General features: G+C 43.2%; 2 protein-coding genes across 4 annotated transcripts in view; one reads left to right on the top strand and one right to left on the bottom strand.

Moving 5' to 3' along the window:
- C1QL3 (complement C1q like 3) overlaps window positions 1–11,826 on the top strand; it is a 52,055-nt gene extending 40,229 nt beyond the window's left edge. Inside the window, exon 4 of the transcript XR_014792413.1 lies at window positions 11,240–11,826. The gene's annotated coding sequence lies outside the window, so the exon portion shown is untranslated. The remainder of the gene's footprint in view (window positions 1–11,239) is intronic.
- PTER (phosphotriesterase related) overlaps window positions 1–15,089 on the bottom strand; it is a 44,059-nt gene extending 28,970 nt beyond the window's left edge. For all 3 annotated transcript variants that reach the window (XR_014792412.1, XM_084858988.1, XM_084858989.1), the window contains exon 1: window positions 14,970–15,089. The gene's annotated coding sequence lies outside the window, so the exon portion shown is untranslated. The remainder of the gene's footprint in view (window positions 1–14,969) is intronic.
- Between the last annotated feature and the right edge of the window lie 11,603 nt (window positions 15,090–26,692).

The raw sequence follows: 26,692 nt of genomic DNA, 5'->3' as shown, positions 1-26,692 counted from the left end.
CTGTCATCTCCGCTAGCTTTGTTGTTACTAATGCTTCCTAAGGCCCACTTGACTTCACTCTCTAGGATGTCCGGCTCAAGTTCAGTGAGCGCACTATCATGGCTATCAGGGACATTCAGATCTTTCCTGTATAGTTCTTCTGTGTATTCTTGCCACCTCTTCTTAATCTCATCTGCTTCTGTTAGGTCCCTGCCTTCTTTGTCCTTTATCATGCCCGTCTTTGCACAAAACGTTCCCTTGAGATCTCCAATTTTCTTGAAGAGATCTCTAGTCTTTCCCATTCTGTTGTTTTCCTCGATTTCTTTGCATTGTTCATTTAAGAAGGCCTTCTTGTCTCTCCTTGCTATTCTCTGGAACTCTGCATTCAGTTGGGTATATCTTCCCCTTTCTCCCTTGCTTTTCGCTTCCCTTCTTTCGTTAGCTACTTGTAAAGCCTCATCAGATAGCCACTTGGCTTTCTTGCATTTCTTCTTCTTTGGGACGGATTTCGTTGCTGCCTCCTGAACAATGTTACGGACCTCCGTCCATAGTTCCTCAGGCACTCTGTCTATCAGGTCTAATCCCTGAAATCTATTCCTCACCTCCACTGTTTATTCATCAGGGATATGATTTAGGTCATACCTGAACGGTTTAGTGGTTTTCCCGACGTTCTTCAATTTAAGCTGAAATTTTGCAAGCAGCAGCTCATGATCTGAGCCACAGTCAGCTCCAGGTCTTGTTTTTACTGACTGTATGGAGCTTCTCCATCTTTGGCTGCAAAGGACATAATCAATCTGATTTCGATATTGACCATCTGGTGACGCCCATGTGTAGAGTCGCCTCTTGTGCTGTTGGAAAAGAGTGTTTGCTATGATCAGCATGTTCTCTTGGCAAAACTCTATTAGCTTTTGTCCTGCTTCATTTTGTACACCAAGGCCATGCCTGCCTGTTATCCCGGTGATTTCTTGACTTCCTACTTTAGCATTCCAATCCCCTATGATGAAGAGGACATATTTTTTTGGTGTTAGTTCTAGAAGGTGTTGTAGGTCTTCATAGAACCGATCAACCTCAGCTTCTTCGGCCTCAGTGGTTGGGGCATAGACTTGAATTACTGTGATGTTGAATGGTTTGCCTTGGATTCGTACTGAGATCATTCTATCATTTTTAAGATTGTACCCCAGTACTGCTTTTCCCACCCTTTTGTTGACTATGAGTGCTACTCCATTTCTTCTAAGGGATTCTTGCCCACAATAGTAGATATGATGGTCACCTGAATTAAATTCGCCCATGCCTGTCCATTTTAGTTCGCTGATTCCCAAGATGTCGATGTTCAATCTTTCTATCTCATGTTTGACCACCTCCAGCTTACCTTGATTCATTGATCTGACATTCCAGGTTCCTAAACAATATTGTTCTTTACAGCATCTGACTTTCTTTTCACCGCCAGACACATCCACAGCTGAGTGTCCTTTCGGGTTTGGCCCAGCCGCTTCACTCTTTCTGGCGCTACTTGGAAATACCCTCTGCTCTTCCCCAGTAGCATATTGGACACCTTCCGACCTGAGGGGCTCATCTTCCGGCGTCATCTCTTTTAGCCTTGTGATACGTTCCATGGGGTTTTCTTGGCAAGAATACTGGAGTGGGTTGCCATTTCCTTCTGCAGTGGACCACATTTTGTCAGAACTCTCTGCCATGACCTGTCCGTCTTGGGTGGCCCTGCACGGCATAGCTTATGGCTTCACTGAGTTACACAAGCCCCTTCGCCACAACAAGGCAGTGATCCATGAAGGGGACCATCATTCTTAGTCAGCCATTAATTGTCCCATGAATTCTAGGTTTAAAATAATTTGGTACTCCAATATCAATACCTTAATGGTCTGGTGATCATAGCTGATTTTCGCCTGACCCATCTGTAGGTATTGGTCTCTATATTAAAGCCAGCACAACCTAGAGGTAAGACCTTCACAATTACGGAGTACACGTGCTTGAGTTTGTTGCCAATTGTTGCCAATGTATTATAAATAAAATCAATAGAGATGCAACAATAAAGTATGAAATATGATTCCCTTGCTAAATGTGAGCATAGTGATTTTCTGAATCTTACATTGCTTCTGGGAAGTAGTAACAACATACCAACAGAGCAGGCACAGGAAAAAGACAGGCCCAATCTGGAGAAACAATGCTGGAGCTTGTAAAAACTACTTATATGCTTATAGATGCATTTTGATGGAGGAACTATTACTTACCAGGCTAGAATAATCAGTACAGTTTTCCTTAAGGGCTTCGAACTGCTACACCAAGAATATATTAGAGTAATTTACAGCAAAGCAACTGTGCAAAATGCTAGTATAGTTTCACATACTGTTTCATCTAGTTCTCTGTAACCATCAAGTCAACATCTGCCCTAGGCTGTTTCAATTTGGGATGATTCATATTACCTTTCTCTGCTGGTCTGTGCATTTAACAGCTCATAGTACTTGAGTAAGCAGTATAACCCATGAGGGAGGAATTCACACAATTTGCCTTGAGCACTGATTTCTGTCTTTGGACCTCAGCCCTCTCCAGAAGTTCATTTGTACAATTGCACGTGTACCCTTGTCATACGTTGCATTAACCATGTGGGTCATCTACTCATACAAAAAAAGGTAAAGGTGTCCCCAACCAGTCGTGTCCGACTCTAGGGTGCGGTGCTCATCCCCGTTTCTAAGCTGAAGAGCCAGCGCTGTCCGAAGATGCTTCCGTGGTCATGTGGCCGGCATGACTGAACACCGCATCTACTCATACAAGCTATTAAATGCAAATATCAGCAACTGAACATACGTAACGTATAAATCAACCCAGGTGAGAAACACACTTATCTAAATTCAGTAGTCCTGATTTGGTCAAAATTCTGTAAAGATCGTTACAGTTTTTTGCAAGATGTTTTTCAGTAGAAAAATCTGACACCACTTCTCGTGTTACTTTTTTTTTGTACAAAGAGTCATATTTGTGCATGAAAAAGCATATAATAATGTAACTTAAGATGAGTTATGCAACCACATCTAACTTCCACTTGGCACATGCATCAGAAAGCTCAGAAAGAGGTTGCTGGAGGAAAATGTAGTATCAGAGTGGGAAGAGAACAAAATGATATAACCTCTGGTAATGGAGCAACTAATAAATGTAATAAATATACAATATCCAGTCCACTGTCCAAAAACAAGTTGCTGTCTATCCAGATCAATATGCCCCAGAGTCTATTCCAGCAACTTTTAAATGTTGCTGCATTTCAGACCACTATTTTGGATTGTTCTTTGAAGGCCACGTTTTTTACATTCCAGCCACCACATAGGCTACTTGAAATACTTCCAAGTTAAAACTCTGTTCCTTCTGTATTCCAGTGCAGCCGTTCCAATGGGAAAGGGAAAAGCAGAAGTATTGTTACATGTAGTTCCTAGTCATTGCTAGGTTTATCAGACAAGATGTTAATTTGGCATTTAGCACTCTGATCAGATTGACCTGAAGGCACACCATGGAAAGTTGGTGGTCCATGGATCATAGTTTAAGAATCAACATAATCCCAACCCATTACCCACAGACAGAGAGCAGATTAGGCAACTTCCACTTCATTTTCAAACAGGTGTGTTAATTTCTACACAGAGAAAATTGACATTAGAATTGTTCTTCAAGGTACTTGTTGTTTATTTGTTCAGTCGCTTCCGATTCTTCGAGACTTCATGGACCAGCCCACGCCAGAGCTTCCTGTCGGCCGTCGCCACCCCCAGCTCCTCCAAGGTCGAGCCGGTCACCTCCAGAATATCAACCATCCATCTTGCCCTTGGTCAGCCCCTCTTCCTTTGGCCTTCCACTTTCCCTAGCATCAGCATCTTCTCCAGGGTATCCTGTCTTCTCATTATGTGGCCAAGTACTTCAGTTTTGCCTTTAATATCATTCCCTCAAGTGAGCAGTCTGGCTTTATTTCCTGGAGTATGGACTGGTTTGATCTTCTTGCAGTCCAAGGCACTCTCAGAATTTTCCTCCAGCACCACAGTTCAAAAGCATCTACCTTCCTTCGCTCAGCCTTCCTTATGGTCCAGCTCTCGCAGCCATAGGTTACTACAGGGAATACCATTGCTTTAACTATGCGGACCTTTGTTGTCAGTGTGATGTCTCTGCTCTTCACTACTTTATCAAGATTTGTCATTGCTCTCCTCCCAAGAAGTAAACGTCTTCTGATTTCCTGGCTGCAGTCAGCGTCTGCAGTAATCTTTGCGCCTAGAAAGACAAAGTCTGTCACTGCCTCCACGTTTTCTCCCTCTATTTGCCAGTTATCAATCAAGCTGGTTGCCATAATCTTGGTTTTTTGAGGTTTAACTGCAACCCAGCTTTTGCACTTTCTTCTTTCACCTTTGTCATGAGGTTCCTCTGCTCCTCCTCGCTTTCACCATCAAAGTGGTATCATCTGCATATTGGAGATTGTTCATGTTTCTTCCAGCGATTTTAACTCCAGCCTTGGCTTCATCAAGCCCAGCACGTCGCATGATGTGTTCTGCGTACAGGTTGAATAGGTAGGGTGAGAGTATACAAACCTGCTGTACTCCTTTCCCAATCTTAAACCAGTCCGTTGATCCGTGGTTTGTTCTTACCGTTGCTACTTGGTCGTTATACAGATTCCTCAGGAGGAAGACAAGATTACTTGGTATCCCCATACCACCAAGAACTTGCCACAATTTGTTATAATCCACACAGTCAAAGGCTTTAGTATAGTCAATAAAACAGAAATAGATGTTTTTCTGAAACTCCCTGGCTTTCTCCATTATCCAGCGGATATTGGCAATTTGGTCTCTAGTTCCTCTGCCTTTTCTAAACCCAGCTTGTACAGCTGGCAATTCTCGTTCCATGAATTGCTGGAGTCTACCTTGCAAGATCTGGAGCATTACCTTACTGGCATGTGAAATAAGTGCCACTGTTCGATAGTTTGAACACTCTTTGGTGCTTCCCTTTTTTGGTATGGGGATATAAACTGATGTTTTCCAATCTGTTGGCCATTCTTGTGTTTTCCAAATTTGCTGGCATATGGCATGCATCACCTTGACAGCATCATCTTGCAAGATTTTAAACAGTTCAGCTGGGATACCATCATCTCCTGCTGCCTTGTTATTAGCAATGCTTCTTAAGGCCCATTCAACCTCACTCTTCAGCTCTAGCTCACTGACCACACCGTCAAATCTATCCCCGATATTATTATCCTTCCTATACAGATCTTCTGTATATTCTTGCCACCTTTTCTTGATCTCTTCTGCTAGGTCCTTGCCATCTTTGTTTTTGATCATACCCATTTTTGCCCAGAATTTACCTCCGATGTTTCTAATTTTCTGGAAGAGGTCTCTTGTCCTTCCTATTCTATATCTTCTTCTGCTTCTGTGCATTGCTTGTTTAAAAATAATTCCTCATCTCTTCTGGCTAACCTCTGGAATTCTGCATTTAATTGGGCATATCTCCCCCTATCACTGTTGCTTTCCTTCTTTCTTGGGCTGCTTCCAGTGTTTCAGCAGACAGCCATCTTGCCTTCTTGGTTTTCTTTTTCTTTGGGACGTTTTTTGTTGCCGCCTCCTGAACAATGTTGCGAACTTCTGTCCATAGTTCTTCCGGGACCCTATCTACTAAATCTAGTCCCTTGTATCTATTCTTCACCTCCACTGCATATTCATGAGGAATATTAGTGAGCTCATATCTAACTGATCTCTGGGTCTTCCCTATTCTCTTTAGTCTGATTCTAAATTGTGCAATAAGAAGTTCATGATCTGAACTACAATCAGCTCCAGGTCTTGTTTTTACCAACTGCATAGATGTCCACCACCTTTGGCTACAAAGGATGTAGTCAATCTGATTTGGGTATCAACCGTCTGGTGAAGTCCATGTATAAAGTCGTCATAAAGTCATACCTCAAGGTACTGCAGGAGCCCAAACACTACTATACTGAATAAGATTTGTGCCGGCAGAGTAGTTTGGATACCAGCCTTAAGTCATTATGCTGCTTTTCTAAGGCGCGCTATCCCTAGGTTGATTTCCTATGGTAATCTCTTGTTGCTACACCATAACAATCACATACACGGTCTGCAGTGATTTTAACTTGGTAAGCACATTTTAATGTTATTAGCACAGACTCTCTATAGAGGTACATTAAAAACACATTTTATTGCCAATGCAATACAGAATTATAATGCTAAAACCAGATTGCTGTGACCCAAAATGTTGAGTTGCAGGTATATCTCAGTAGCTATTTGTTACATTTCAGGGAAAAGAATTATCATTGCAGCTTGCTCTTTGGAAAGATGTGTTGCCCTCAATTCCCTGCTGGGTACTTTCATAGTTATTTATATAGTCATACAAAAACTATCATATGCAAAGTATTGCATCTTGGTTAGGAATTTTTATTCTTGGAGATAGTGGTAAATACTCTAACGGCACAGCATTCCCTCACTGATATTTAACAAGACCTGTAAGAAAAACTACAAATTTCACAAAGAAATAGACATACTGGTATATTAGGAAAGGCATAAAAGTTATGCTGTAGACTGGAAAATTGTATTGTGAGAAATCACTCAATTCTAGAATACTTCTCTCCTTAGGTTTTTTGTGGGGGTTTTTTAAATTACTCTGAGGGCTTATAGAGATGTTAATGTTTTTTGGAGCAATGGCTGTTGCTTAACTGGTAGAATTAAAATCCCCTGGGCCCAAACACTGCAGCAATTGCATGATAAAGTTTTAATCCTAATGGTGGGAGAGTGTTGCTGAAGAATGGAAAAAAGCCTATTTGCTCATATAAACACAAACTAAGAAGTTGTGCTCCCCAGTGTTAACATGCACACATATTTAAAAAGTGTTAAATATGCATGCACAATATAAGGGGAGAAATGAGCTAACATGGCATTGGTTGAGTTCTCCACTCCCCACACATTTTTTTTTTTTAAAGGACTACATGAGCATTCAATGCAATACAAAAGTATTCATCCAGAAAGTGTTTTTTAAACCACCTGAAATTACACCTTAAAAAAAAAGGATCAAAACTGTTCAGGAATTTCACTCATAGTGTATATGTGGAGGAGCTGTATTTCTTATGATAAATTCAGGTTGTAATCCTATACCCATTTACCTGGGAGTAAGCCCCAGTGAAAATTCAGTGGGACTTACTTCTGAGTAGACATGCATAAGATTGTGCTGTCAATCAGGGTTCATCTGACTGACAGCACAATCAGATATCTGTGTGAATGCTTTAGACATACAGCCCTATTTAGAAACTCCTTCCCCCCCACCCGCCCCTTAGAGTCAATCCAAACAATACAGGATGTATGACTTGTGACCCAAGATAAATACAGCCCACCAGCTATATGTAAAACAGTAACTTTCCTGTGATTGCAAAAACAAGGGGGGCATCAAGAAACTGCAAGCTACCATATAGGCTGTTGGGTTGCATTTGGCTTGGTTAAGTCACAAGCTGTGCAATCTGAGAATAACATGAGCAGCAGGACTGTGGCATAAAGCTCAGCGGGATTTACTTCTGAGTAATCCAGTACAGGATTGCACTCTTAGCCAGATTCCAAAGATTAATGCCTATGTTTTTTTCTAATGGCAGACTTTAAAGCAACCTTCCCTAACCTGGCAGATGTTTTGGACTACAACTCCCAGCGTTCCTGACCACTGGCCATGCTGGCTGGGGCTGATGTCCAAAACATCTGGAGGGCACCAGGTTGGGGAAGGCTAGTTTAAAGCAAGCCATTCCTTCAGGGATGTACCACTTTCCTCACCTCGTCATTAACTGGAACATTTTACTCTCTCTCAAATGCCTGCAGAGATGCTTAGCAAATGGTGTTAGTGTGGGGAACTGATGTGAACACACGTAAGAGCATATAATCACGCCTGTTGTGTGGCGGTGAAGGCAGCGAAGAATGCTTTATTTTCCACCTCCACCGCATCCTCACGTAGCCGTCCAGCTGAGCTTTTCCGAGTGGTTTGGGGATTACTTACACCAAACCCAGTGAATCCAATACTGGAACCCTCAGAGGTCCACTGTGATGAATTTGCAAGACACGTTGAGGATAAAATGGCTCACCTTCATGCTGACTTGAACACCACTATTGCTGCAGTGTCTGTTGAGGTATCCAGTGTATTGTCTTATCCTGTTTTGTGAGATCAATTTCAGTTTTGGGAGCCTGAAGATGTGGACAAGATGCTTGCATCTGTTCAACTCATCACATGCTCTCTCAGCCTTTGCTCATTATGTCTTATTCAAGCTAGCCATGGGAGGCTGACTGGATGGATCAGGGGAGTGGTGAATACATCATTGTGTGATGGGGTTGCCCTATCCCTTGAAGAAGGCAGTGGTGTGACCACTCCTGAAAAAACCCTCCCTTGATTCAGAGATCTATGCTACTTATTGTCCAGTCACAAATACCCTGTTCTTGAGTAAGGTGCTCAAAAGAGTAGTGGTGGCTCAACTGCAGTCACTCTGGGATGAAACTGATTATCTGGATCCATTCCAGTTGGATTCAAGCCTGGTTTTGGGATGGAATCAGCCTTGGTCGCCCTGACGAATGACTTTCTTTGGGAGAGAGACTGGGGAGCATGACCCTGTTACTTCTTCTTGATCTCTCAGTGGCTTTTGATGCCATTGACTAGGCATGGCAGAGAATTCTGCCATGGACCTCGGTGAGGCCAAATGCTAGCACATTCGGCCCCCCGAAATCCGTGGCGGAACGAAGCCCGCGGCCCCCCCACCCCATGAAATGGGCCCAGAACAGAGTCTACCTTTGTCGGCCGTTCTGGTGCTCCTCGAATGGCGGCTGTGTCTGCAGCCACCAATCGCATCTTTCGAATGGCCGCGATAGGCTACATAAATACTTATGTAGCCTACCACGGCTAACACAGTGACACTATTTGCGTACCTACGGAGACTGTGATAGGCTATGTAAATATTTACGTAGCCTATCATGGCAAAAAAAGGGAACGCAAATGGCAGCCGCCGTAGCCACTGCCATTTGCGTTCCCCCTTTTTTTTTTGCCGTGATAGGCTACATGAATATTTACGTAGCCTATCACGGCTAAAGCGGGAACGCAAATGGCGTAGGGGACGCCATTTGCGTCCCTGCTTTAGCCATGATAGGCTACATAAATATTTACATAGCCTATCACGGGCCGGCGTAGAGACGCAAATGGCTTCCCCTACACAGGACGCCATTTGCGTCCGCAGCAGCCTGGCAGTGGATGGAGGCCCTGCTGCCGGTTGGCCCGGCCGGCGGCTCCGCAGCCTGGCCGCAGAGCAGAGCCAGCTGGGCAGGATTCCAGGGGGGAGGAACAGATTGCCTTCCCCCCCGTCGAGGATTCCAGGGGGAAGAATGGATCGCCTCCCCCCACCTGCGGAACCCGGTGGAGCCAGGTAAGTGGGGTTTCATACACCCCTACCATTGACCAGTGTATCCTCCGAGATTGCCTCTGTGAGTGGGGAGTTGGAGGCACTGTTCTACATTGGTTCGACTCATACTTGTGGGGTCAGTGCCATAGAATATTGTTGGGTGAGTGCACCTCAGCCCCATGGCAGCTGAACCGTGGGGTACCACAGGGAACCATCCTGTCCCCAATGTGATTTAATATCTATATGAAGCCATTGGGAGTGGTCATCAAGACATTTGGGGCAAGGTGTCACCAGTATGTTGACAACACCCAGCTCTATTTCTCTATGACATCTGAATCGGGAGAGGCCATGGACGTTCTGAACTGGTGCCTGGATGCAGTTATGGCTTAGATGAGGGCCAATAAACTGAAGCTGAATCCTGATGAATGAATCCCTATGGGTTGGCAGTTCCCAGGTCTGGGAATTGGGGGGTTTGCCTGTTCTGGATGGGGTTGCTCTGAAGGAGCAGGTATGTAATTTGGGGTACTTCTGGATCTGTTTTTGTCACTGGAGGCCCAGGTGGCCTCGAGCACCCATTAACAACTTCGGTTAGTACACCAACTATGCCTGTTCCTGGATAGGGATAGCCTAGCCATTATGATCCATGCACTGGTAACCTCACAATTAGACCACTGCAATGCACTCTGTGTGGAGCTACCCATGTGCGTGGTTCAGAAGCTGCAGCTAGTGCAGAATGCAGCAGCTAGGGTGCTCGCTGGGACATCTAGCTATGCTCACATCACACCTGTGTTAAAACAACTGCATTGGCTGCTTATTACCTACCGAGCCACGTACGAGGTTATGTTATCATCATATAAAGCCCTGAACAACTTAGGACGAGGATATGTAGCAGACCGCCTTCCCTTATATATATACCCAGGTGACATTTAAGATCTCCAGAGGAGATCTTAAATGTTGCCTGGGTATATATGCAAGGGAAGATCATTCAAAACCAAACAGAAGGTCGCCATGAAAAATCCCAATGGCAGGCCTTCTCTGTAGCGGCAACCACCCTCTGGAAAACCCTCCCTCGTGCAGTTCGAGAGGCAGAAAATGTGACATCTTTTAAATGCTTCCTGAAGGCACACCTTTTCACCCAGGCTTTCACTGGGCTGTAACTGCCACTGGGTTTTAGTTTGGTTTTCTGTGGTACTTGTAAGCTTCTAAAAGTTTTGTATCTTGCTTTTCTCATGTTGTGTTTTATAATTTTAATTGTTGTAAACTGCCTAGAGAGCCTCGGCTATTGGGCAGCATAGAAATCTAGTAAATAAATAAATGTGTCCCACACCCAGTTTAGCTATAACACTTTATTTTAGTCCCACTTTAATAGGATTAAATCCGTTTATTTAGAATCTAAATGGATTATGGTTTTCCAGGAGAAGCTGCAAAAAGGAAGTGGTTATCTCCCCATGGTCTCGCTTAATACTCAACATCAAGAGTGAAAAGATCACACTTGTCTATGAACCCTCAAAAAAGCCAAAAGCTAGAAGACCGATTTATTTTGCTCTGATATATAGGCTAGAAATTCCCAGCAGGACTGGCATCTGCGAGTGCCATTGGAACAAACAATGCATTATTTGCTTATGGTTTTACATGTAATTTCAGTAAGCAACATTTTGGCTTGAGTGACACTAGCTGCTGGCTATTTGAGACAGCAGGTTAGGTTCCCAGAGTTAGCCTGGAGTCATCTACAAAATAGCCATCTCTATAAGCTAGAAGATACTGCCCTGGTATTGCAACTAACCTCAGTATGAAATAGTTTCCACTGAACCAGATTATGAAATGCATGCAAATTTCAAATTTCATTTCTTATCCCATTTTCCTTTCTAGCACAGTGCTGATCCTGGATCTTGCATCCCTAAAGGACTTCACGACTACTTCTGTTTTTTTCTAACAATAGTCCGAAGCAGTAATCTTTGCATTCATTGCATTAGTCACTAATTCTATGAGTTAGCTCAGGTCACCTTTACAAAATGTAATTAAACATTTGAATGCCACTGTTGCCACCTCTAATTATAAACAACAGAAGTGATTGTAACAATGGTGACACTATGGAGAACTTTACTGTCTGCTAGATCTCCTAATGCATGGAAGGCATTAATAACAGCCATTGACATTTATATAGTGTTTTTAACACAACAATCCCAAAATACCTAACAGAAAAATGCAAGTGTAGCTATTACAAGATTCACTTCACTCAACACTGAATCACATCCATTAAGTCTGCAATCCTATACACAAACGTAACTGGGAATAAGACCTATTGAAACCACTCCTAATCACTGAAAAGCAGCAACTTTCAGACAACATTTTAGGGGATAAAATTGGAAAGGAAAGGTGAAAGAAAAAGAACTGCGTGGCAGAATTTTAGTTACGTCTGTCATGGTTTCGTCTACAAACAGTGCCATGATATTCTTTCACAGCCAAAAATTGTTGGGAAGAACATTTTACCTTCTAACCAGAACTATTTCCTTCAATTATATAATGGCACCCAACAGTACTATTATGGCAAACATCTGCATTTTAAATAAATCATAAATGTATTGTTCACCTCTGCATCCATGGAAAATACAATCTATCTCCTTTTTTAACAATTGTAAGCTTCTTGGGGCAGGAATTTGTCATTTGCTTTTATTATTCCATGAAATGCTATGCGCACTGATTGCAATAAATACTTTTTTCAAAGCTTTGTATGCAAATGAAAAATCCTGTGTTATTTAATCCTAGGATTTTAAAACATTCTACGCCACTTCCTTGGCTATACAAAGTTCGTATCACCATAGGCCACTTGCTGTTGAATTTCTTGGATTCTCTTGCAGTACCACCTGAAGGTAACAAAACTGCTTGTGTAGAAACCAGTACAGGATGAGGAGACAACTACACACTTCAGTGTTAGTTTTAGCATCTGGAATACTAGATACTTTAAAACAATAATGATTTATTATTGTTAGTTGCCTGCACACATACTCATACACAGTATATTTTAACTGTAGGTTGTCCAGCAAGCCCGGTATATTTTGCTTCTATTCTTCAGCTTACACTGTAGACATCTTCCTAGTGCATACAAAAGGTACAACACTCACCCAGTTTAATCCTGCCTCTAACTTCAGGAACTCTGGAGATCTCAGGACTTTTATATACAAAATGTTGTTAGAATGACCTCATGGAATATACATGGAAAATGATAAAAATATAATAATCATGGATTTCCAATTCCAACATAGCATTCTTCTAGAAGAAATTCTTCCCAACTACTCCTAGGGAAGGGAACAGCTCTTAATCTTATGTCATAGCACATTGATTTTATAGGCCTAGTCCTCTATATACATAGAAATGACAATGGTAGATATCTAGTCTAGTCAGGGCACCTGTTTTCCAATGTTATCCACAAGGGCAGCATTCAATCAAGGAGTCAAGGCTATAACTTTTCAATTTATCTGCATCTCCAACTCTCATGGTGCCTGAAACTGAGGAAGTGCTAGCTAGAACGGAAGCATTTGGTCCTGCCACATAACCTGTTGTTGACATATGGGTATGTACTTACCAAATCATTAATAATGGCAAGCAGCTTTGATCATCATGCTACCATTCATCTTTATGTGACTCAGTTTGTCTGTAATTCAGCTACCACATTGTGCATTCTGTGACAATACTGCCTATCCTACCAGCATCACTGCTTTCCAGGGCAGAAAGGCAGTCATCTATTCTAGGCCAACCAGGGTGCTATACTTAGCGACAGCTACAGTTTGTCAAATCCCATCTATCTTGTTGAACAGTAAGGATTACTGCTAGCCCATCATGACTAGTGAATAGTCTGCTGCTCTAGACAATCCCAAAGCCTGTACATACATTGATCCTAGCAGCACCATACTGTGGCAATATACTGCACCCACGTGCACACAGACACACACATTGTCACTGTCATGCAGGAAGAGGGATGAAAAAGGAAGAGTATGGAATCATAGGCCAGGAAGAAACCCAATGGATCATTTAGATGTCTACCCACTAAATCCCAGGAGTTATTTGTCCAAATTTAAATCTGTGAGAAAAGAGATTATACAACTCCCCTCCCCAGGCAATGCATTACCCCACACCACCAAGCTTCATGCACAGTAAGCACATTTCCCCTAAACTTCAGAAGAGACAGACGGGTGCATCTCCGTATTCGCTGTAGTCATTTCCACAGAATTACGGGGTTGTGCCGAAAGCTCCCATAATCCAGCTTTCCAGTCCAGAAGCCTGCATGATTATATAATCATGGGGTGGGGAGGCTTTAACCTTTCCCCCATTCCAGTGATGCTGCAGCAAGAGGGTGGGGGAGCCTGCGTTGGGGTCACTGAGCCTGACCAGCAGTGTGGACACAGCGATGCTGGTTGCCTCAGTCGCCAGGAGGAGGCTAAGGCCTCTTGCCCACAACACCTGCCTCACCCACCCACCCCGACTGGTAGTACAGCTTCCATGTCACCATGAGTGGCACAGAAATAGCAACGCCTGCCAGTTCTAGGTGGGAATTCAGCAGTGGCAAGGGGCATGAGGGCCATACAACAGGCCTACCTTGTGCATCCGTGATCTAGTGTGAAATGAGGATAGAAAGATCATGTAACATTGCTTACATAATGGAGTCATACTACATCGTAACAGAGAGAAAATCTGATGGAAGTATCAAAATTAATACTGTATGTCACAGTGAATAAAGCAGTAGTCAAAATTAATCTGAACATGCCACTGGGTAACTACAGATGACCACTTGCCAAACTGCAAGTTACCATATATATGCTGGCTGTATCATCCTGCCAAGTAGTAAGAAGGCTCTTGCCATTCCACTGCTTCTCTGGAATTCTGAGCAGGTGTAAATAAAAATATAAGAACGTTCCCTTCACCACTTGGCAGGACAATACAGCTGACCATTTTACCAAGTGGCACTCCACAGTACAATACCACTTGGCGAATGGCCACCTAAATTCACCCACTGTGCAAATTTGGAATTTAAAAGAAAAATGCGGCCCAACGTTTACCACGACGCTAAAACCCACCAAGCCTTCTCCGTGACCCAGCACTAATCGTGGTGAAACCCACCACCACACTTGGCGATCTCCTTCCTATTGACAACTAAAGGCTCGAAGGAAGCCCACATATATTTCTCCGAGAGATCAGTTGCATAACGAAGCGTGGGAAGGGGAAGACGCTTCAGGCTACCTTGGCGCCTTTTTACAGATAACCCCTGGGAATTTCTCGGGCTCCGGGAAAAGGAGAGCGGATTCCTCGGCGCCCTCTACCCCCTTTCCTCACAAGAACCAAACAAAGCGGGAGAGACTGATTAAAAATAAAAGCAACAGGTAAAATCCAACATAAACCCTACTTGGAGTAGACCCATTAAAACGAATGGGGCATAAGTTAATTGTGGCTAAGTTAAATCCCACCCATTTCACTACTCTTATCGAGCACTTACGCTGGATTTTACCCAGCGTTTTAAGCTGACTCGCGCGGGCCTTTCACCGCGCCGAGAGAACTTCGAGGGTCCCCGCGGCCTCCCCTCAACTCTTCGCTTCCCAGGGCTCACCCGCCGCGTTCAGTCTCGGTCACCGTCGTTCTCTTTCCTTCCCTCCCCGCAAGCTGGACTTCGTGCCCGAACAAGAGGCGCTTTTCCTTGGCCCCTTTAACGCGGCCTCCCGCCTGGGCCGAGCCCGAGTGGCGTACGCTGCCGCTTTAAGGCCTCAGGCCGGAACCTGCCCTCGGAGGTGGGGATAAGCCAGGCCGAGTAGGAGGCGGGTGGTGCCGAAAGCTTCCGTTGCTATCAGCGGGCCTCCGCGAGAAGGGCGCCCGGGAAAGGAACAAAAAGGGGCGCCCCACCAATCAGCGGAAGCCGGCCCGGCCCGGCCCGGCTTACATACGGCCCGATCCGATGCATGTGACCTCAGAAACCCCGTGGTTTGGGGGAGATTTCTGTGCACAACTCTCATAGATAGGCCAACCCTTTCCGTGTTTACTCAGAAGTAAACCCCAATGATTTTGCAGAGGCTTACTCCCAAGTAAGTGTGCATAGGAAAGTCATTGCGCTCATTGGGGCTTATTCCTGGCTGAATGGGTACAGGACTGGACATACTAAAACAAATGATGGTACTTGCCCACAGGGAACCACAGGCTTCTACATGCCCATAGGAAGATCCTGAATGCCCACAGGGAACCACAGGCTTCTACCTGCCCATAGGGAGATGCTGAATGCCCACAGGGAACCACAGGCTTCTACATGCCCATAGGAAGATCCTGAATTCCCACAGGGAACCACAGGCTTCTACCTGCCCATAGGGAGATGCTGAATGCCCATAGGGAAACATGGGCTTCTACATGCCCATAGGAAGATCCTGAATGCTCATAGGGAACCACAGGCTTGTACATGCCCATAGGAAGATCCTGAATGCCCACAGGGAACCACAGGCTTCTACCTGCTCATAGGGAGATGCTGAATGCCCATAGGGAACCACAGGCTTCTACATGCCCATAGGAAGATCCTGAATGCCCATAGGGAACCACAGGCTTCTACATGCCCATAGGAAGATCCTGAATGCCTACAGGGAACCACAGGCTTCTACCTGCCCATAGGGAGATGCTGAATGCCCATAGGGAAACATGGGCTTCTACCTGCCCATAGGGAGATCCTGATCCCATAGGGAAGTCTATGTTTCTCTATGGGCATTCAGGATCTCCCTTTGGGCAGGTACAACCCTATGTTTCTCTATGGGCATTCAGGATCTCCCTTTGGGCAGGTACAACCCTATGTTTCCCTATGGAGATTCAGGATCTTCCTATGGGCAGGAAGAAGTCTATGTTTCCCTGTGGGCATTCATGGTTTTCCTATGGGCAAGTACTATCATTTGTTTTAGCATGCCCCTCCAGGACTACAGCTTTAATGTGTGGCTTGTATTCCTTTGTATGTTAATACATACATTTGGCAAGGATGATATATTGAACCAATTTATTTTCAAGTCCCATTTCAGAGGTGTGTTTATTTATTTGAAGGGCAGTGCCTTGTTTCACACTAAAGAGTCTGTTTCACGGAGAACACCATCAATGTCTCTAATCTCAACATTTCCAATGGAAGTCCCTTGTTTTAGATGCTACAGTTCCAGAACCACTTTGCTCAGATGGTTTTCCCATTAAGTTCTAATATTGGGGTGGAAGCACTGGAAGCCACAGACCTGTGAAAATAATATCTACATTAGCTGGGTACTTACAGCATGAGAGAGTCTATAGGGACTGAAAAAGTAAGCAAAAGCGTATTTTTACACTGTTTTTCAGAGCAAAGGCTTCCAAAGTGGCATAAACATCTTTTTTAACACCACACTATATCTCTTATTTCAAGGTCCTTTGACCTTGATTATCATTATGCCACATTTTGACAGCTTTTGTTCCTGATGGTAAAATCCTGGACTTGATAGCTAGAAGCATCAACATGTCTCCAACACCTCCTAAATTACCTCCACACTGCAGTCCAAATTAGTTTTTCCCTTGCTAAATGTGGAGGTACTCTTGGGAGTTTGTGTCATCAGAAAGCAAATTGCTCCTTCACAAATATGGAATGTGTTACTCCCATGAGCCTTGTAGTTACAGCCGCATTTACCTTGAACAACTATCCAGAGTCTATTAAGTAATTTTTACATATGCCTTAACATTTCATGAAATTAAATTAGCAACTTTTGTGGGGATATCTATAACATACTTTACATGGCAATCATGTTTGTCACAACTACAGGCCCAGTGTCTCCTGTATTTTATGTGTTTATACACATGCCCCTAAACATTTTGAGACATATTCCCATAATCTCTAATAGGCTAGAGACATCTGTGCTGATATTAGTATATTTTTAGGGAGATATGTCTGGTATGTGCATTTTATATATTTACTGCTAGAAATACCAGTGTAGCTGTATAGTTACCACATGAATTTGTTGTAATATGGGGCTGGTTTGAGGATGTGTCAAATTAGCCTTGTAGTTCTTGGGTCCTGAAAAGATCTGGAACAGTCTCAAGGGGGGGGGGAGTTAATACAAATATTATTATTAGCATTTTGATTTCTGCATTAAGACATCCAAAATCAGGTTGCATAAGAGCTTATGGTTAGCTACACTTTCTCAACATGTACAGTCAGGGCCAGAAATATTGGAACAAGGATAACTGTTTTGGCAGTTGGCCTCTGTACAGCACCACATTGACGTTGAAAGGAAACACACCCAGATGGGAGCAAAGTCAGGACTTTCAGCTGTAATTCAAGAGGTTTGACAAAAGTGGGGCACCAACCATTCAGGAAGTACAGCCAGTGGCATACACACACACCCATCGTTGGGGGCTCATAAGTAATGGAACGAATGGCTGACAAGCAGCTGCATGACCAGGTGTGCCCTGTTTCCTGGGTACCCCATGACCAATCAAGCAGGTAAAAGGCCTGGAAGTGGTTCTGACTATTACATTTGCATTTGGTAGCTGTTCACTGGAACTCCCAACATGAGGTCCAAAGAGGTGTCCATGCGAGTGAAGGAGGCCATCATTAGGCTGAAGAAACAAAATAAACCCATCAGAGAGATAGCAAAAACATTGGGAGTGGCCAACATAACAGTTTGGAGCATCCTGAAAAAGAAGAAATTAACAGGCAAGCTCAGCAACAGCAAAAGGCCTGGAAGACCCTGGAAGACAACTAAAGTGGATGACCACAGAATTCCACTCATGGTGAAGAGGAACCCTTTCACAACATCTAGCCAGGTCAAGAACACTCTTGCGGAGGTAGGCATGTCATTGTCAAGAGATGGCTTTATGAATGTAAATACAGAGGCTTCAGAACAAGGTGCAAACCACTGGTAACGCTCAAGAACAGACAGGCCAGATTAGCCTTTGCCAGCAAACACCTAAAAAAAGCCTGCCCAGTTCTGGAATAAGATTCTTTGGACTGATGAAACCACGATTAACTTGTACCAGAATGATGGGAAGAGAAAAGTATGGAGAAGGAAAGGAACAGCTCATGATCCAAAGCATACCACATCATCTGTCAAACATGGTGGAGGCAGTGTCATGGCATGGGCATGTATGGCTGCCAATGGAACCAGGTCGCTGGTGTTTATTGATGACCTGACTGCTGACAAAAGCAGCAGGATGAATTCTGAAGTGTATAGGGCTATACTTTCTGCTCAGATTCAGCTAAATGCCACCAAACTGATAGGATGCCACTTCATCATATTGTAGATGGATAATGACCCAAAACATACAGCAAAAGCTACCCAAGAGTTTCTCCAGGCAAAGAAGTGGGATGTTCTTCAATGGCCAAGTCAGTCACCTGATCTCCACTCCATAGAGCATGCTTTTCACTTACTGAAGACAAGACTGTAGGCAGAAAGATCCACAAACAAGCAGCAGCTGAAGGCAGCTGCAGTAAAGGCCTGGCAAAGCATCTCGAGGGAGGACAGTCAGCATTTGGTCATGTCCATGGATTCCAGACTTCAGGCAGTCATTGACTGCAAAGGATTTTCATCCAGGTATTAAAGGTGATCCTTAAGTTTGAAATGATGTTGGTTTGTTCCATTACTTATGAGCCACCAGCGATGGGTGTGTGTGTATGCCACTGGCTGTATTTCCTAAATGGTTGGTGCCCCACTTTTGTCTAACCCTTTGAATTACAGCTGAAAGTCCTGACTTTGCTCCCATCTGGGTGTGTTTCCTTTCAACTTCAGTGTGGTGGTGTGCAGAGGCCAACTGCCAAAACAGTTATCCTTGTTCCAATATTTCTGGCCCTGACTGACACTATATATCCAATGAAACAGACATGAGTGTTTTCTTCAGATGTGGTGTATATACATGGTACATGCTTTTTCTTATATGGAAATGACATTTGTCTGTGTGTGAGGTGGGTGGTGAGAATGACATGTGAAGCAACCCTTATTTTCATTATGTGTTTAGCACTGGAATTGCAGTGACTGAAAAAATCAGAGTGAATCAAAGGCAGTTGCTTTAGCTTCAGCTTTTGGTGCAACTGCAGGGGTAATTCCACAAACTCTTTCTTAGCCAAAATGAAGTATTTTTATTTATATTTAGCGATTGACAACATATCCTAGGTGGCACTACAGTTAGAGAAGCAAGAGTAGACATCTGCCCCTCTAAAAAAAAATTGCCAATTCCCTTCCCTCCACACACACCCTTCTCCCACCAATTGATGGCCCCCTGACAGGTAACTGTAGGTACAGTTGCAGCTGCTGAATAATGATGAACTGTGACTTTCCACATTTCCCTCCATACCATGCCAGGCACAGCTTGTTCCCTCAGGAGAAACTGGCTGGTTTGATATTTCTTCCCCTCCTCCACATACATTTTCCGCATAGTGCTTCCACTACATAACACATCCAGCAAAGTGAAAGGGTAAAGGTTTGTACCAAATGTGCAAGAGGGATGAACAAGCAAACTTTAATGAGAACAAAAATTAACTCCTCGGTTAATGAATGAATCTTATGCTAAATGGAATTGTGCCAGCAGCCCCTTTCCCTCTGTGTGGGCAGGGTGTTCTGAGTCCAGTGCCAGATTCCTCATCTTTGCCATGATGTGGACAGAAAATGATTTGTGCGTGATTGTGGATGAGTGTAGAATGCCTTGTATGCAATTGAATGCATAGAATATACCTGAAATAAGTGCGCGTGCGCGCGCGCGCGCACACACACACACACACACACACAGAGTACACCTAGAATGGATGTGCCCTATCCATAAAGATAAGATAGAGAGCAGATAAATTTTCTCTGTCCAAAACTTAGCATAACTTTTCCTTTCCCCATGTGTGGATGAACACATTATGGCTATTGGAACAAGGTACATCAGGGGCTGCTGCAGTTGGACTCCTCCCTCCCACCCCTGGCAGGGCTAACTGACATCCATGGGCCTGTGGGGAGGAAGAAGGAGCGAGGGAGACAGGAGCAGGCAAAGAGAACACCGGAGCTTGCTCCACTTGGACTGCCTCTACTTTGGGAGATGAGAGGGGGGAGCAGGACCATCCCAGCAGCCCTGATAATTCCCCCTCCCTTCCCTCTCCATTTCCTTTTCCTTATGTGTCTGTGTCTTTTTTAGGTTGTCTGCGGGCAGGGACTGTCTTCTTTGTTCATTGATTGTAAGCCACTCCAGGAGCCTTTTTTGGTTGAGGAGCGGGATAAAAATACTATAAATAAATAAATTTCCTATAGCATAGATGGGAATCCCCACCACTACATATTTACAGCTTTAAAGACATTGGGTTCGATCCAGATGTAGTTATACTTAGAATAGACCCATTGAAATCAATAGGACTTCAATTTAAGTCATGACTAAGCTTCAGAGATTTCAATGAACCTATTCTTTAATTAGTCTACTCTTTCAGTGTGTCAGGATCCGACCCATTGTGCATCTGGAAGCAAAGGAAAATCCCAAGGATTAGAGAAAACCAAGAACCTGTTTCTTCAGTTTACATAAAGAACATTTTTGTGGCATTACATTCAAATCCTGATCCCAGGTCACCCAGTCAGAGTCTATATAATGTGCTCAAGATATAGTTACATGACAAATATAGAACATAAATTAAATATATAAAACTGTTGTAGATATTGCAGTAGTATCTATTGTTCATATACTATATTGTTAAAAGTGGGAAAGGTGGATCTGAAATTAGTTAGATCAACAGAAACTCAAACTTCTCAAGCTGGTGTCCTAAGACTATGCTAAATCGAATTTTAATTATTCCAGGGAACACATGTGAGGCCTTTATAATATTGCACATTGTCCTTATCTAACTTGATCCAGAGAGACAGACGAAGTTAAGATTTCATTAGCACAGCCAGTTTGCTCTGGGACCATGGGAGGGAGGGGAGTAGAGCTTTAGATGTTCACCGAGGAAAAAGAAACCAAATGCACAGTTACAGGATGCGGGGTACGTGGCTCAACAACACTACAAGCGAGAAGGATCTTGGAATTGTTGTCGATCACAAGCTGAATATGAGCCAACAATCTGATGTGGCTGCAAAAAGGCAAATGCTATTTTGGGCTGCATTAATAGAAGCATAGCTTCCAAATCCCAGGAAGTACTAGTTCCCCTCTACTCAGCACTGGTTAGGCCTCATCTGGAGTACTGTGTCCAGTTCTGGGCACCACACTTTAAGAAGGATGCAGACAAACTGGAGAGGGTTCAGAGGAGGTCAACAAAGAGGATCAGGGGACTGGAAACAAAGCCCTATGAGGAGAGACTGAAAGAACTGGGCATGTTTAGCCTTGAGAAGAGAAGACTGAGGGGAGATAGGACACCGCTCTTCAAGTACTTGAAAGGTTGTCACAGAGAGGAAGGCCAGGATCTCTTCTCGATCATTCCAGAGTGCAGGGCATGGAATAATGGGCTCAAGTTCCAGGAAGCCAGATTCCGGCTGAACATCAGGAAAAGCTTCCTGACTGTTAGAGCAATAGGACAATGGAACCAATTACCTAGGGAGGTGGTGGGCTCTCCCACACTGGAGGCATTCAAGACGAGGCTGGACAGCCATCTGTCAGGGATGCTCTGACTTGGATTCCTGCACTGAGCAGGAGGTTGGACTCAATGGCCTTGTAGCCCCCATCCAACCCTATTATTCTATGATGCTATGATTTAACAGGCTGAAGTTTGTTGGTTTTTGGTAAGTATGCTACAGAGAAGTATCTATTCCCAGTAGTATGCCCTCAAAAATAGTCCCAAAGCAACCTATTCAGAAGCATTTCTTAATAAGATTGTTAGCAGAGAAGCCTCCTCCCCAACCATTCTCATAGTATCTGTATCTTTGTCCTCAGACAAACTCTTCTGTATGAAACAATTCTATGTGGATAGTGTGGGCCAGTGATGAGTTTCAAGGAATAATTCTGGAATACCCATGACTCCACTAAATTTGTGGATAAAGATACCCATTGCCAAATGGTAATTGTACTATGGTATGTGTGTAACCACTTGCTAGAGTGGTAAACTGTTTTGCTCTACCAAGTGGTATGTAGGGAATCTCTTATTTTTGCACCTGATAAGGAATCCAGAGAAGCAGTGGAATGGTAAAAAAATAAATAATTATTCACACCATTTCACAGGACAATACAGACAACCAGTTTACCATGTAGTTGTATGCACATGTGGTAAATTATCACTTGGCATTCATTGTCTGTATTCGTTCTTGATCAAACCTGTTAAGAAAATCTAGTGAATGTATTCCTGTATATAAGTCTGTAATTGGCACCAATAGACACTTCTCTCCTTGGGCAAAAAGCAACTTCAGTGGGGTGAGGCAGGGTGAACTTTTGTGCAGGAAGAAAGTGTTAAAAGCTCTTCCTCATGTATCATGGTCCCATTATTATTTGGGACACATCCCTGGCTATTTATGGTTTTTAAAAGATATACACAACATTAAACCACTTGCTTAATACTGCATATAGTTTGGCCCAAGCAGTACAGAAGTAAGAAACCCTTGAATGACTACAACGACTAATGCAGTTTGCCTTTGTTTGAATAGTTTAGTCTACATTATTTTAAAATTGTGAAATTAAAACAACACTTATTTATTCCCAACCGCTAAATACTTGCTTAAATATACAATATATAGTGTTCACTTCTAGAAGTTACTCTGGCAGATCATGAAACATCATGTGGAAGATAGAAAGGGAGATAGGATTTTAATAAGATTCTTCTGATGTTTGCATGAAGCTTATCCAAAGAAAATTAAAATATTCATCTTAGAAAAAAATTGCGCTGAAATATGTGAAACTAAAAAAAAAAAAAAATTGGTAGGGCCCTCAAGAGCATATGCAGCATCGGAAGTCATTAATTTTTTTTTTAATGTATTATCATTTGAAGTTGATACTGTCAATGTATGTATAGTTAGGGTGTCATTCTATGTGAATGTACTTTGGAGTAAGTTATCTTCAATTCATTGTGATTTATTTTCTATTTATTTTAAAACATTTATATACCACCTCTTTTCTTGGGATTTACTTTTGAACAAACATACCTAGGATTGGGCTGCATGGCATACACTGTATTTTGGTAATGCATATCTTAAATTCAAAATATGTCAACACTGTCAACCTGAGATGCTAACAAATGTCTGAATGCAAACACAAGTTGTTATATGTAAGAAGTTTTATCCGTCTCCTAGTTTCTATTCACTTTAAAAAATGTGCCTGAAGTAGACATTCTAACTTGATTATTTAGTATGTTCTTAGGTGTATATTCTGACAAGGAAAGACGAGGTCTATTTTCTTTTAATTGAAAACAATCACCCATATGGCTGCTGCATTTCTTTGATTTATTGCCTATTGAGTAACGAAGAAAGTCAGATTTTGCATTGTTTTTGTTCTAATTGTGATGCTTTCTTTTGTTTCTTGGGAATGGTTAAATAAATTATATTACATTTTACAGATGAAATTTGTACTGTGCTACTCTGCATATTAGATTATCATAGTCAGGTAAACTGGGTTAGGGAACTGGTGGCTAGATCTGCACCAAAAATCAGGCAGCTTGATCAGAAGAGAGAAGTATATAAGCCCCTAGGGCCCAGCTAACAGTCGAATAAAGTTTGTCCATAATGCACTATGCAAGCGAGATCTCAGGATAGGAAAAACACTGCTTTTTGTTGTCAGTTTTATATAGCGGTTACAGTTAGCAGCCAGTAAGGAATGAGTAGGCAGAGCTGATCAGAAATGTCATACATAACATGTTGAGCTTTGATAATAACAAATGGATGGTATAGAAGGAGTCAGCAACAAATTTTTAACAGTGGCCATATTTTCAACTGAGCAAGGGCTGAAGGCCCAACAACATTTAAATGTGGCAGAGCAGCTTTTAAACTAAACTATGGGGAAAAGCCGACAGGAGCTGGGAAGCATCCAGTTCAGGTTTAATCATCCCTTGAAGCTCTTTAATGAGCTTCCGTCATGCATTAAAAACGTGGTTGTTCAGGCAGGCATTTGGGGTGGGTTAGGGTATTTTAGAAAATGTTTTTACTGTAGAATTTTATTATTTTAAACTGTTTTATTGTATGTTGTACATCGCCCAGAGTGGCTGGGTGACAAGCCAGATGGGCGATTAATAAATTTAATAATAATAATAATAATAATAATAATAATAATAACGACTATGAAAATGTTTCTGATTGACCAACTGTAGAAGGGGAGGAAATAGGCCATGAGCATATGGTGAAACATGGTAGCCAGTCAAAGAGGCCTATGTGCCATAGCAGAAGATGCACTCCACAGACATATGTGGAGGGACACCATGTATAGTTGTTTCAATGCAAATACTAGAAGCCTCTGAACACACATGGAAGAGTTGGAGTGCCTGATTTTAAAGTACCTAGATATTGTGGGCATTATGGAAACCTGTGGGAATGGAGAGAACTAGTGGGATACAGTCAACTCTGCATATAACCTGTATAGGAAGGACAGGGAAGGGCATAGTGGAGGAGGTATTACTCTATATGTCAAAGACGGTATAGTGTCGAGCAAACTAGAAAACCTAAAAGGGGCAGAATCTTCCATAGAAGCACTGTGGGAGACAATACTGGGCTCCAAAACCAATTTAGTACAAAGAACATGCTATCATTCTATAGACTAGAACACCTCGGTTTGACGGTGTGGTCAGTGAGCTAGAGCCAGACATCCTGAAGAGTGAGGTTGAATGGGCCTTAAGAAGCACTGCTAATAACAAGGCAGCAGGAGATGATGGTATCCCAGCAGAACTGTTTAAAATCTTGCAAGATGATGCTGTCAAGGTGATGCATGCCACATGCCAGCAAATTTGGAAAACACAAGAATGGCCATCAGATTGGAAAAAATCAACATATCCCCATACTAGGGATGTACGAAAGTGACTTACCTTTCGCAAATTATGTTGATGGGGGGGGGAGGCGCTCTGTTCCTCCACCCGGAATCCTCGAACAGCCAGCTGTGCTCTGCGGCAGCTCTGCAGAGCAGCTGGTCAGGCCAGGCCCGGCCAGGCCAGAGCCGTCCACAGCCGGATTTCCAGCCGCGGAGGGCTCTGGGTAAAAACAAACAAACAACCGCGTACGCAAATGGCGGCAGCTATGGCCGCCGCCATTTGCGTTCCTTCTTTTTGACCGTCTTAATCTACGTAAATATTTACATAGACTATGACGGTGAAAATGAAGGGGAACGCAAATAGCGTAGCGGGTGCTATTTGCGTCCCTTTTTTATTCACCGTTTTAGCCTACGTAAATCTACGTAAATAGCGCCCACTACGCCCTTCATTTTCGTCGTCATAGTCTATGTAAATATTTACGTAGATTAAGACAGTAAAAAGAAGGAACGCAAATGGTGGCGGCCGTAGCCGCCGCCTTTTGCGTACGCGGTTGTTGTTGTTTTAAAACCCACCCCCAACCATGATAGGTTTACATAGCCTATCACGTCTTTTTTTTCTTTTCTTTTTTTTAACCTAGCCATGATAGGCTACGTAAATCTTTACATAGCCTATCACGTCTTTTTTTTTTCTTCTTTCTTTCACAAGCCTGGAAATGGTGGCGGTGGCAGCCGGTCAGAAGACCGCCCCAGGTAAGTCTCGTCCCGGGGGGGGGGGCAGGGGGGCAAGCCATTCCGTCACAGATTTCGGGGGGCCGAATGCATTGGCATTCGGCCTCGCCGAGATCCGTGGCAGAATTCTCTGACATCCCTACCCCATACCAAAAATGGGAAACACTAAAGAATGTTCAAATTATCGAACAGTAGCACTTATTTCACATGCCAGTAAGGTAATGCTCCAGATCTTGCAAGGTAGACTCCAGCAATTCATGGAACGAGAATTGCCAGATGTACAAGCTGGGTTTAGAAAAGGCAGAGGTACTAGAGACCAAATTGCCAATATCCGCTGGATAATGGAGAAAGCCAGGGAGTTTCAGAAAAACATATATTTCTGTTTTATTGACTATTCTAAAGCCTTTGACTGTGTGGATCATAACAAATTGTGGCAAGTTCTTGGTGGTATGGGGATACCAAGTCATCTTGTCTGCCTCCTGAGGAATCTGTATAACGACCAAGCAGCAATGGTAAGAACAGGCCACGGAACAATGGACTGGTTTAAGATTGGGAAAGGAGTACAGCAGGTTTGTATACTCTCACCCTACTATTCAACCTGTACGCAGAACACATCATGCGACGTGCTGGGCTTGATGAAGCCAAGGCTGGAGTTAAAATCGCTGGAAAAAACATTAACAATCTCCGATATGCAGATGATACCACTTTGATGGCTGAAAGCAAGGGGGAGCTGAG

The sequence above is a fragment of the Heloderma suspectum genome, chromosome 5 (genome assembly GCF_057233095.1).
Source record: "Heloderma suspectum isolate Gila_16-S chromosome 5, 16-S_ref, whole genome shotgun sequence".
Lineage (NCBI taxonomy): Eukaryota > Metazoa > Chordata > Lepidosauria > Squamata > Helodermatidae > Heloderma > Heloderma suspectum.
Note: the sequence above shows the minus strand (reverse complement) of the source record. Positions and strands in the feature narration are given on the sequence as shown.